We start from the raw sequence: 12634 nt of genomic DNA, 5'->3' as shown, positions 1-12634 counted from the left end.
ACCGACCGATACCTCCTCCAACCCCGCAGTCTCCCAGCCCTTCCGGCTAACTCCCAGTTACATGCTGGGCATGACGTGCTGTGGTATGGAATACCTCTTTGGTCAGTTTGGGTCAGGTGTCCTGTCTCTGCTTCCTCCCGGCTTCCCTTCCTCCCTGGCAGAGCATGAGGCTCACAAAGTCCTTGGCCAAACCAAAACATCACTATCAGCTCTGTTCCCAGGCCGAAAGTCAAAACACTGCACTGCACCAGCTACCAAGAAGGAGAAACATGACTGCTATTGCTGAACCCAGGACACATGCTTATCAGTTTGGAGGATCAACCACTCAGAACACTATATGTATTACAGGAATGTACTGACAGCACTGTAATGTTTATGGAACTCTAGGATGAAAGTGGAAAGAATTATCTAATATAGGTAGAAAGAGGAGCAGCATCTGCCTTGTATGAATGGTTAAGGGAACTACCTTATAGCTCCTTGGTTGAAATTAGATCCTTTTTCAGTTCCCCTGAATAAATGCCTTGCCAAGTAAGGACTTCAAAGTGTATCAGATCACTTTTTTTAACGAAAATCATGAAAATTTCACACAGCAACATCATGAGTGTAGCAACAATCATGAGCGAATGGATGCCACTTTCCCAATGCTAAATATTTCCATTATTACTTTCAAACAGCTCCAGCAATCTCTGCTTTGGCTCTCACTTACCTGAGTATACTCCCATTACTTCACCAGATATGGGAAGAGTCACCAGCCTGTCATGTGTCTAAGTGTGCCTACATACACCATCTTCACCTCTTCTCACTTTTCTCCCAGTCTCTGGCAGCATATGTTTTAGCTCGTATGGGTGCCTGGGACTCCTGCTGTCAGAAGTTATGTCCCGGGCAGGTAGATTCAAGCTTGCCAACTACCAGCTGGGTGGCTGTATTTAGGCTATTATCAAGCCAAAATGACTAATGCCTGTTGAAAGCCAGAGCAGGGTGGCTAAGAGCCAGCTCTTCCTGTACTACATAACTTCTTACAGATGCAGTACAGACACAGGGAGGAAGACTACCTACCTCTGTCCTTTGCTATCACCCAGCTCTAGCAGGCCTGTACTTGCTCAGTTTCCCTCTGAAAGGACAGGGCAGATTTCACAACTTCTGTAACAACAATTTTGGAAAGCCAACAGGAGGAGACACACGGATAGGGAAATGACACAACTGTTTCCTTATAGATTTCTCCTTGGTAAGCTGGTGGAAATCCCCTACTCCTTCCTTCCAGGTGAGGACATGTCCCCTCACCCACAGATTTTCCAGCTTTTTGAGGGTGAGGGAGCCATGACAGCCACTCATGGCACTCTGTCCTTTCTCTGCCTTGCTTACTTACAGCCTGATTGCAATGCAGCAGTTTTACGAGACTCCTGAAGCCATTTTTTTTTTTTTTAAGGGGATTCCCATCCCATGGATTGTGACTGCAGATAAACTCCTGAAGTGTTATTGGGGTGGGGAGAGGGCAAAGGGTGGAGAAGAGAGAATGGACTTGTGACATGATTTCCTTCTGTTGCCACTGTAGAGTTCTCTACAAAGCCTTGTTTGTCCACATACAGGGACTGAGCCCCTTCCCATAGGAACTGGTAGCGTGTCTCCATGATAAGGAAGAAGTTGTTTACTGTGAGGGGGGTGAGGAGCCCAAAGAAGCTGTGGCTGCCTCATCCCTGGCAGCGTTCAAGGCCAGGTTGGATGGGGCTTGGATAACATCGCCTAGTGTGAGGCGTCCCTGCCCATGGCAGGGGCAGCGGAATGAGATGATCTAAAGGTTCTTTCCAGCTCTAACTATTCTATGATTCTGTGATCCACAACAGACCAGATTGTTTGTACAATCAGTAGCAATGTATGAGACCACAGAGCGGAAATAAGTCTACATGGAACAGCATAAAAGTATGATGTATTTCTGGGGGGGATTAACTAACAAGAACTTCCGAGAAGGGGCCTTACCCTCAGCATGGGAGGCTTAGTAGTTGTTTCTTAAGTCATATGGCAAAGCGGTTATCCCAATGACCATACCTAAGCCTGAAGCTCCTTGTACATTAAGGAAGGTGTATATGAACTGAAGAATTAAAGGATTAAAATTATGTCAGAGCCTTCTGGGAAACAGAGGAAGAGAAGAAGGGAAGGAAAAAACCAACAAAAGCATGTTCAAACAATACTATTCCCAGGCAAATCATCTTTCCAAGAGAATGAATAATCAGATGTGAAAATCCTGAGCCAGAGATGGCTATGGCTTTTAGCCATGTCCTTTGGGGTTTTAAAAATAAAAGAAAGAGCAAAATCCTGAAATGAGATCTCAGTGTTACTCATATAACATGCTAGAAGCAGAACAGAGCATCTAAATACTTGAGCCTTCGGAAGCTGCTAAAGTACAAGAGCAACCAAATTCAAGTTTATCATTGATGATGTGGCAAATAGAAGACTAATATCCTGATCTGCACTCTGATTCTCTTAATTTAGGTCATTAACTTTCTGTCTGTGCAAAGCCAAAAGTTGGTGAAGAAGCATTTCTGACTTTCTTGTACTCTTAACACCTGAACTTCCTGTCAACTATCGACATCCTGTTTGTGTTACTGTCAGAGCTATGCAGGCACTTTACAGTCATATCTGATTAGTACTGGCCAGGCAGTGTTGTTTGATGGGTCATACAGTGAGTAAGCCTTTCTACTGAAATCAAGGCCCTTGACTAGTCCCTAGGAGGGAGTATACCTGTTGTGTCAGGCTGACACATGCACAGTCTAGTTCAGCTCTCTTCAATAGCAAAACTCCAACTTCAGTAGAGACTCATGACAGTATTTAGTTCTTGAAAAGTTCTCATTTTTATACTTTTGCTATTGGAAGACGTTTGTATTAAGTATGGTCTCTCTCTTCCACATCATTCTACAATCAAACGTGAGAATCCTCAGGTAGTTCTGTTTGCCAACAAACATTTTGGCTTGGTTTGGGTTGGTGTTTTGTTTTGTTTTTTTTCCAATAGCCTAGTAGCCAGAGCACTCACTTCCAAGAAGATTCAGTCTGAGAGAGAATTGGGTTTAAGTCCTTGTTGCCTCTGTCATAGGCAAAGGTCCTGCACTGCATAGGCTTTTGTGGAGGAGGGGAAGGCACTTTGATCTGTGGAGGCTGTTCCAAGAGTAGTGCATCTCTCTGGACTGAGCAGAGAGAGCAGGGGAGGTCTGCTTCAATTGCTCCCTGTGCCTGAGAAATCCTGTGATTTAGTCATACTCCAGAATTATTTCTGGATTTTAGTTATTCACTGTTAAATCCTTATTCATTCTCCTATGCACACTTCAGTCTCCAGATGCTTAATTCCTTTCCCTGGACTTGCTCCTGGGTTACCAGCTCAGTTTCCGGAAGTGGCTGAAGCAGAAGTCACAGACTGGAGTATTTCCAGAGTAGGACTAGTATTTGCAAGTCTGAGCTTCAGCTTGATCATATGAGAATATTTCTTTCATTTAGGCTTACAGTAAAATTAACAAAACTGGACCAAATTTGTAATATTAACTATCATCTTGTTCCCCTTAAACCTCTTAATACTGGAGCATACAGAACAGAAAACCTGAACTGATTTGTAAAACAAAGACTGAGTTCAGTGAAAAGCTGGTTATTCCCCTCCTCCACTATCAGTAACATTTGTAAGCATTATTTGGTGCTGCTCTTTTCTTCTTCTGAGCCTTAAATTTCCTAAAGGATCGTATCTGACCAGCAAATTTAGAGGACTGTGACATATATTGTTTTAACTGCAGTGATTCTGATGTAATTGTTATACAGTAAAATGCCCCATTTGTTGCATACCCTGCATGGAACAGGCCACTGGCTGTTCTGTTCAGATACATAAGCATTATGTCTCTTTAAAGTCACGTTAATAGCAAGCAGCATTACCACATGCAATTTAGCTGCTTATTAGTTACCAAGAGCAGATAATATTTATGCCAGCATTTTCATGGCAGGTCAATTATTTTGTTAGCACAGGCAACAGTCTATTTGTATTGTGCAACTCTTCCTAGGAACTGAACTGTGCTGGAGGACAGGAAATCATGGGAAGCAGGATGGACTTGAAATAAAACAAAAGGATTTGTTTTTCTTGTGTTTGGATGCCAGTGCCTCTTGAGCTAGAGTGACATACTGTACAATCTGTGCTTCTCATTATTCAGCTAAGCAAAAGGAAGACCTGCAAGAGATTAAAGTAAAAGTGAGTAGACTGTAGTTGTAATGATTGTCAGTTTAGTTTCTTTTCCCTTGATCTGTTTTGATGTGGTGACACGTGATCTCCACAGGTCAAACCTCCAGATTCTTGAACAGTTTTGAAAGGTGCTATTTCACAGAACTTCCTGAGCTGCACCTGGCCAATGCTGTCCTAATTTAAATGTATAAATGACAGCCTAACCCAGTGGACAGTATTTAAAGTTCAGGCACTTCTGTATGTTTTATAGCTAGTGATGCCACACTACTTTCATAATCTGCCTGCTACATGAAGACTTTATGACTCAGACTGGGGAGTTTCATGAATCCTTTGCTCAGTTATGTAAAAAGGACACAGCTTTATGAAGGTGTTTAATAGGTGTCTCTTCCCCCTCCTTTTTTTTTCCTCTACAATCAGCCCATTATCTTAATTGTGCATTTAATGTGGATTAAGTTTGAATAAAAGAGAATGCATTCATTTCAGCTCAATCACTAGAGGCTGCTAAAACTGACCTGCAGTAAGTTCAAGCTTTAAAAACTGGGGCAACAGTAGCATAATCTGTATGGCTATTTAAGTGGCTTCCCCAAGTCCTCAAGGGCTCAGGCCTTCACTGCTCTCTGTGGGAACTGAGCAGTTTTGGGGCTATGCTGGATTATATACCATGTCTGAATCTTGGGGTAAAAAGCTCTGAGCTAACTGTATAATTGTTCTACACTTGGGACTCCTTTTTTTTTTATAACAGAGATTCCATCTGGCAAGAGAAGCTGTGAGAACCATCTGTCTGCCCTTGCAGCTGCTATTCCCCCTGTGCAATTCTTTCAAAACCCAGCTCATATTTTCTCTGGCTCTCTTGAATGCATTACCTCCTTCCAAAAGTTCACAGCCTTCCAGGATGCTTTCCTCTGACATTCTACAGTCTTCCCAGATTTCACACAGAATTTTCCTGTAGAGAGAAAACATATTCTCTCAAGGTTAGTTTTGATCTCAGTTCTGCTGACCACTAGAAATTGAATTAGGCTATGTAAGAAACCCTGAAGACCACTGGCCATTAGTTAAACCTGGCATTTGCTTCAAGCTGGCCCTGCAGTGATTTTTTTTGTTCCACCAAAGGCCAGCATTCAAGATAGTGGAATTACACATGTGCTCATAAATTCACTCAAAGCCTATCTATACCAGCTTGGAGTATGCCTATGGACTGTGTTTAGCATCTGTATGGAATTGCCTTTGGGCTTCAACTGGGCTTCTATACAAAATTAACAGGTAATGGTTTGTGTACAGTAGTGTAACTACAGCAGGCTGTATGCAACAGTCAGCTTTTCCTTTCATTTGGGTCAGAAGTTCAGGTCTGGCAGATAAACTGTGGTATTTTAACATTCAAGGCGTCAGAAGAGATTATTCTTCCCCAGTAGCAATGCCACTGCTAAAACCTATCTATCTATCTGGGCTTCCAGTCCTAAAACATACTTTGGACTGATGTGAAATGTGCTGCATTTTAAAATCACTATTGTCTTGAAACTATTGAAATTACAGAAAAAATGAGATATGCAGAAGAGCAAGGGGAAAATAATATAGGGATGGCCAAGAAAGGCAGCCCTGGAATGTGTAGTCCTCACATTATACCTAGTATACAGATACAGCCTTAATTGTGAGTCTCTTAATGCAGATTTGCAAGTCCTAAAATATTTCAGTATCTGTGATTGAAATTGTCATCATATTCACCTTGGCAATGAGCTTGTGTATGGTTAGGCATACAGTGCCTAAACTGCATTTGTGAGGAAGAAAGATTACCAAGGTTTTATTAGTTCTGAAGTATAATAAAAAAATACACAGAACAGGTTGTGCAGCTCACATGGACAACTTCAATCATATTTGTTTGAAAATTACATATAAAATAATAGACGTGAGAAAATACTCATAAGAGCAAATACTTCCTGATACCTAGGCCTTTGTACTTCTATTCACCAGAGTTAAAAGACTTTTCCTAGACACGTGTGTGTATTACAGTAAATCTTCCAGGACTAGAGCATAATACCCATTGAACAAGTAAGGGAATGAAGGCATGGAGAGGTTAATAGAGTCAGAGTTTGAACCAAGAGACTTTTATCCTATTGTCAGAAAAATGTGGCATTTGTTGTGGTTTCAGCAGGACAGCTGTAAAAAGACTAGAAAGAATGAACTAAAAAAAGATAAACCTCCCTTTACTGAATACTCTGTTACTGAAAACCTTGCAGTGTTGCCTAATGGTCCAGAAAAGATGATACAAGTTCTGTTATGTGCTGTGAAAAATCAGTCTAAATTATCCATACAGGTAAAAGCTGGGTGGGAGATTACAAAGTAGTAGGATTTATAGAATAATCATATTCTATAGAGAGGCCAGAATGAAACTAAGGGTTCCTGATGCCTTGGAAAGGTCTCTGTCCACGAGCCTGAGGTGTAATAGTTTCACTCAAAACTCTTTATGAATAGGTATTTTGTACAAATTATGTAATGCAAGATTAGAGAATCACAGGGCAGGAGATAATTTCCTTGTTTGGAGTTAAGAACTGTAAGTCTCATTTCAGCAGCGCTTCACCCAAAGGCTGATTTTTTTTCCTTTTTATATTCTTTTCCTATCCCAAGTACTTCTGTAGCTAACTGGAGCATCCTTTGTGCTTTACAGCTTCAGTAGGCCGTGCTGTTTCACACTCCTCCTCATTCTGTGCTCCTGAAACAAAAGCTATTCTCCTTTATTTGCAAGTAGACTCAAGAGAAAATCCCTCTGACCAGTATGTACATAGCTTCTGTTCAATGCCAGATGGGTATGTGGGCCACTTACTCAGCTTTGAATATTAGATTTGAAGTGTTGCCAGTGTGTTCTGTACTAAGCTTAAAGTCTTCAAAACTGTGTGTCCCTGGCAGAAAGTTGGACATTTAAACTCTTACAAGTGCTAGAGACCTTTACAACTGCAACATACAAATCAGGTGAGATATTCTTACTCAATTCCCAAGTAGAAATCTGCAGCCTGTTAAAAAACCCATCCCTTAACAACATCCCTTAATTACCAATCTGACCTGGACTCCCGTTGTGACATTCAGTTTGGCCCTAAAGATGAACAGGCTGGCTGGGAAGCTCATCTCACCACCCATGAGATGCTTCCTGTGTCTGGCTTCTCAGGCTTTAGAGAAAGATGGAGAAACCCAGAAATCACTGTCCCTGTGTGAAAACACTCATGTCATCGCTGAGCCACCTTCTAGACTCCTGCTGCTTCAGCTGTCCACTCCAAAAAAAGAGTTAACTGCTCTTTACAGTGAGCAGATGAACTCCAGCAACAGATTTACAAAGGCTGTTTTTGGAAATGCTTTGCAAACCCAGTACTGAATGCTATAAACCAGTTTGTGCCTAGGGCTTGAGATGGTTTAGACAGCTCTGTCCTCTGAGCCAGTAATGAATGCCCTGTAAGGTCTAAGATTTCTCTCATTGCAGCCTTCTTTTTCTTTTCTTTACTGAATGGAAACTTAAAGGATTCATTTGGCATAACTGTAAAATTATGAGACAATATTTGTTGTAAATGCCAACCATGCACCTTTGTAATTAATGTCCATACAGAGGAAAACTATAGCAAACTGAAAGTGAACAGCAGGTTGAACATATGCTCTATTATCACAGCACAGCCAGTCACTAGCTTTTTTTGTGCAGCAACAGTAGTAAGAAAATTGAAGTACTGAACTGTAGTTTCAGTTTGTTTTAAAGAGAAAGCAACTGCTATGTAATACTTGTAAAGCTTTCATGGCTCACTTAATTTTACCTTGTATAGCTGGCCTTGTTGGGAACCAGGAAGAAACATGGGGAAGGGTTCACACAATGTCTTTTAGGCACCTCATTTACAGAGCTAACTGCCCCCTGGCAGTTAGCCATATCTCTCTGAAAGCTTATGATTTGCACCTAACTCAGCTGTTTAAAGTAGCTGGTGTGAACTGGTAAGCAAATAGGAGTGTAAAGGGGACAGAAAACGTAAAATAATCTCTGAAGCATTTGTCAAAACTATTTCTGAACAGATTGTATATGTAGAATACATGCCAGAAGAGTCAAGCAAGAAGGTTTACCAATTTTTAATCTGGGGAGAGCTAAGAAAGTAGTTAGTAGCCTTACACCTTGTGAAGCATTGAGCATACTCATCTGCCATTACACTGGTAACTTTTCACTCTATCCTGACTTAACCTGGGAGCATTGTAACCAAATTAAAGGATGGCTTTATAGCTACATGAAAAGTACAGACTTTGAGATTTGATCCCACCTGTGTCTGTGTTCTCAAGCTTTCCCCCTGTCCCCTGACACCACCACTGAATGCCCCAGCGTTCATCTCAGCGAAGCCACCCTTTACCAATATCTCCTCTGAAAATTTGCTGATTATTTTTCCATTTTTTTTCTTGGTTGCTACCAAGAGTTCATTTTTCTCCTTTATCATCATTAACATGCTCACCTGTGTACCTATTATGTGTCTTGACTATTGAAACCACTGATCTCTTTCTTGCTTCTCAAAGTCCAGAGTAGAGTATCAGGAGTCCAGTAAGTGGTCAGATAAAAAAGGGCCAAATAGTTGTTTCTTTTTCAACAGAGCCAGGATTTCCATTTATACTATGAAAAGGAATTAAAACAGAGCACAGAAATTCCAAGAGATACAACAGCTTCTAGGTGAATGCCTAAACTACTTATCCTACTTCCCTATCCAGCTGGGTGCATCTCTCCAGGTCTTTTGTTTGTGTGGCCTGCACATCTTATTTTAGCACTGTAGTTACAGTTTCTTCATTATCTGCATTTCAGCAGCCTGAGAGAGGGAGGAGCTTGATTTATAGCAACTTCAGATTTCTTTCCCAATGTGTTCAACTAAGACTGATGATGAAGACTTTAATCTTTCTGCCCTTGTTACCAAGCTCAGTAAGTCCAGGTGGCAAATAGCTCGCATTACATAAAAGAAGGTAGCCCAGTCCTATTTGGTCAGGTAAAGAGAAAAAATGTCCCACCATCTACTTTAGGGCTTTATTCTCTCTCCACCTGCATGCATGCCATGGTGCTGTTGGAATCTCAAATGGAAAGAGAACTGTGACTGGCTGGACATGCTGATGGTTGGAAAATATAAGTTGCATTGTAATGCAGCCAGTGTGTTAACTGGTAGAACACATGGAAGAGGACAGTAAATTCTTTAGTGCTTGACGTCCTTCAGTTGTGATTGGATGTCTGCCTAAAACCTCTACTAAGTTTAATTGCACATAACTGGCTTTGATAATGTTCTCTGATGCAGCAGGCATAACTATGCACTTTGCAGGAATAACTCTTCAGTGCAGAAAATTCCTGGTAAAACTTCTGAAGCCTTTATTTATGTACAGAAAGTCAAACTAGATGAAGGTATCAGTAAAATATAAGCAAAGGGGCATTGTGGAACTAATATCCACTAATAATCACTAGATCTGGTCCACAAGTTGCATTAAGTTAACAACACTGTGTGTACATCCTGAGCATATGAAGTACTGCAAGTGCAGAGCTGATCAGGTCAGAGTGTCCTCTCAGGATTCCCAGCACCATTCTGAATCTCCTTGTGGAATATCTCACTGTGAACCTGAACTACAGGCTGTAGAATTCAGAATCATGTGTAAACAAGGTACTATTAAGATTAAACCAACTAACCCTTTCCTGTAACAAATACAGACCTAAAAAGTAATTAAATATGCTGGAAGGAAGAGGCATTTCATGAGTATTTCTGTGGAAGAAGTAATAAGTGTTTGGCAATAGATAAGCGTGTAAGAAGCCTCTGATTAAAACCATACTAATCACTTTTTTTTTTTTGCCACTCAGTCAGCTCTTTACCTCCATAGCCATGTCTAGAGGAATTATGCACACCTAAAAACACAGCACAGAGGCCAGTGGATCTTATGTCGTAAAAAATGAGTAAATCTTCACAGTTGCTTTATTTCAGTTAGCAGTAGGGAACAAAAAAGCCCTAAACTCTGTTGGTGAAGATGAACCTTTGTGCTCACAAGCAGAAGCAAGTCATAATGTAATAATTCACAGAAGGAGACTGAACTCTGAGAGAGTGATGACTATATTTATCGTTCTTCTACATGGCTGGGAACTACAAAAAATATAACTGAGATTAAAATGACAACAGAAAGGTAATCCTACTTTGTTTTGCTAATAGTATCAAGAGGAGTAGAATGAAGGATTCTGAGGAAATGTGGCTTCTGGCAAGGCTGGTTATTTTCTTTATTCTGTTTGACTGCTGTTGCATCCTCACGATATCTGCTCCTCTCATAGCTGAAGATTATAGGGTAATTGCTTTGCTATGCAATAGCATCATCTCTGTCACTCTTGTCCTTGATAACCACAGCCAAAGCATGTCACTGAGGTCCAGATACAGGGGAAATGTTTTTGGCATGTGGCTGACTCGCCCATCTGTCAGTCAGGAGTTTACAGTCTGACTTTTTGGCCTTTGCTGTTTTGCCGTGCTTGAGCAGTGGTTACATGCTGGGGTACGTGGGAGAATTTGGGCTTTTCTTTATGCTTCCTGCTGGCCTGTGGTTCTGTTATTTCATGGTGACACAAAGAGCAAACTGGACCCACATACAGCAAACTTGCTATGTTGGGAAACAGCTGTGGAGGAAAAAGACAGATACAGTGACAGAATCTGAGTACTGTGCAGCAGTATGACAACAGGCAAGTGAGTGGTAATGAGAAGTCCTGAACAGCACTTCTTGGCAACTGGGAGAAACATCCTGGGAACCTACTGCACATGCAGTTGTTAGCTTACATTTTGTGCAGAAAACAATGCAGAGTCTGAATTAAATTGCTGTTACACAGCCTTTGTCTCAAAGCTGGAATTTATGAATAAATGCATTGCTTACATGCTGTTAGCACCATGAATGGAGGGGTGGAAGGAGACCCAGGGACTGAATGACAACCCAGCACAATGGAAAAGCTGACACTGGATCTGAAGGAGAAGGTTCAGGAAGTGGATACACTGTTCAATAGAGGTTTAAGTACAAGCTGGGTGAAAAGTATTGACGGCTAGATACAATCAGTGTGTTGCCCTAGGGACACTTTTTTCTTAACTGTTGAAAATAGCATCAGTGCTGACTGCAGCTGAAGCATCATTTCTTGTAAATGACTTCAATCATAACAGAATTAGTGTAACCACAGCTTCACAGTGGGTAAGGTTATGTATGTCATTCAGGAGGCTCCTCCTGAGCATTCAGTAACTCTTCGTGCTTAAATTAACCAGGTTCTCTGAACATCTACAGTTCTATGAATCAGCTCTATTCGTTAGCAAGTGTTTTGCAGCTGCAGCAGGGTATGTAAATTAACCTACTCTGAAAGTGACTGTGTGTTTCAGTCTTTAAGAAGAGAGGAAGCCTCAGTCTTGCTGCCTGTGGTCATAGGAGTGTTTCGCTGGAGCAGGGTTGGCTAGTGTCCCAGAAGGACCCTGCTGCACAGTTCCCACCCTGCTGTTCTCTGTGGGACAGAGACCTCCAGGGTCCTGCGGGTGATACAGCCATGCTGCAAATGGTATCATTTTAAAGCTGTCCATTCCCACTAACTAAATACTGCAGTCTCTTCAGGAAAGAGACTTAGCTCTGCTCAGCTCTGCTCCTGAGCATGGCTCAAATTCTTCTGTAATCCTTTATCGGATTGACTATTTACTTCACTTTCCAGCCACAGGCAGGAGTGAAGAGGTCAGAGGAAAGAGCTGGGAAGCAGGGGAGGAACTGGAAACACCACTCTTCACATACTGTTTAGCAGGGAGGATTAAAATCACTGCACTGTTACGTGTTTCCATTGATTTAGGTGCAGAATCCCGCAAATTCCCTGTTTGACCTTGCTGGTACTTTATTAAACAGAGGATGAGAGATTTGACAGCTAGAATTACTGCAGAAATCTCCAGGAGACTTCTAATAGGGCCCTTAGATGTGACAGAGTCCTTAAGTCCATGCATACAAGCAAACATTTTAGAGAACCCTTCATTAGCTCTTACAGAGGGCAAGTCAGAGTGACGTGAACACACATACTGTGGGTAGGGATTTCTTAACTGCTTTGGACCAAGGTACATACACCTGCTAGAGAGAGAATCTTCCTGGCCACTGCATTATTGTATGCTGGGGGGGGGGGGGGGGGGGGCAGAAAAGGTGAGAAGGAAAGGAAGGAAGGAGAAGAAGAATAAGGCAGGTGAAAAAATGCATAGCTTAAAATACAAGCCTGTTTTGTCTCCTGTTTCCTGAAGAGACCTTTTATACAATTCTGATGTTCTTGTCCTTATTTACACTTTTGATTATATATTTTTCTGAGCTAGCCCACATTTACATTTCATATGAAAGACAAAATGAAGGCATTTAGGAGGGAGTATATGGATTATTTCTGCTAAACTTACTCTAAAGCAATAAAAGGGAAAAAGAAAGTAG

The sequence above is a fragment of the Pezoporus flaviventris genome, unplaced genomic scaffold (genome assembly GCF_033815535.1).
Source record: "Pezoporus flaviventris isolate CSIRO_AGI_PZ_B2104156 unplaced genomic scaffold, CSIRO_AGI_Pfla_v1 ptg000078l, whole genome shotgun sequence".
Classification (NCBI taxonomy): domain Eukaryota; kingdom Metazoa; phylum Chordata; class Aves; order Psittaciformes; family Psittacidae; genus Pezoporus; species Pezoporus flaviventris.
Note: the sequence above shows the minus strand (reverse complement) of the source record.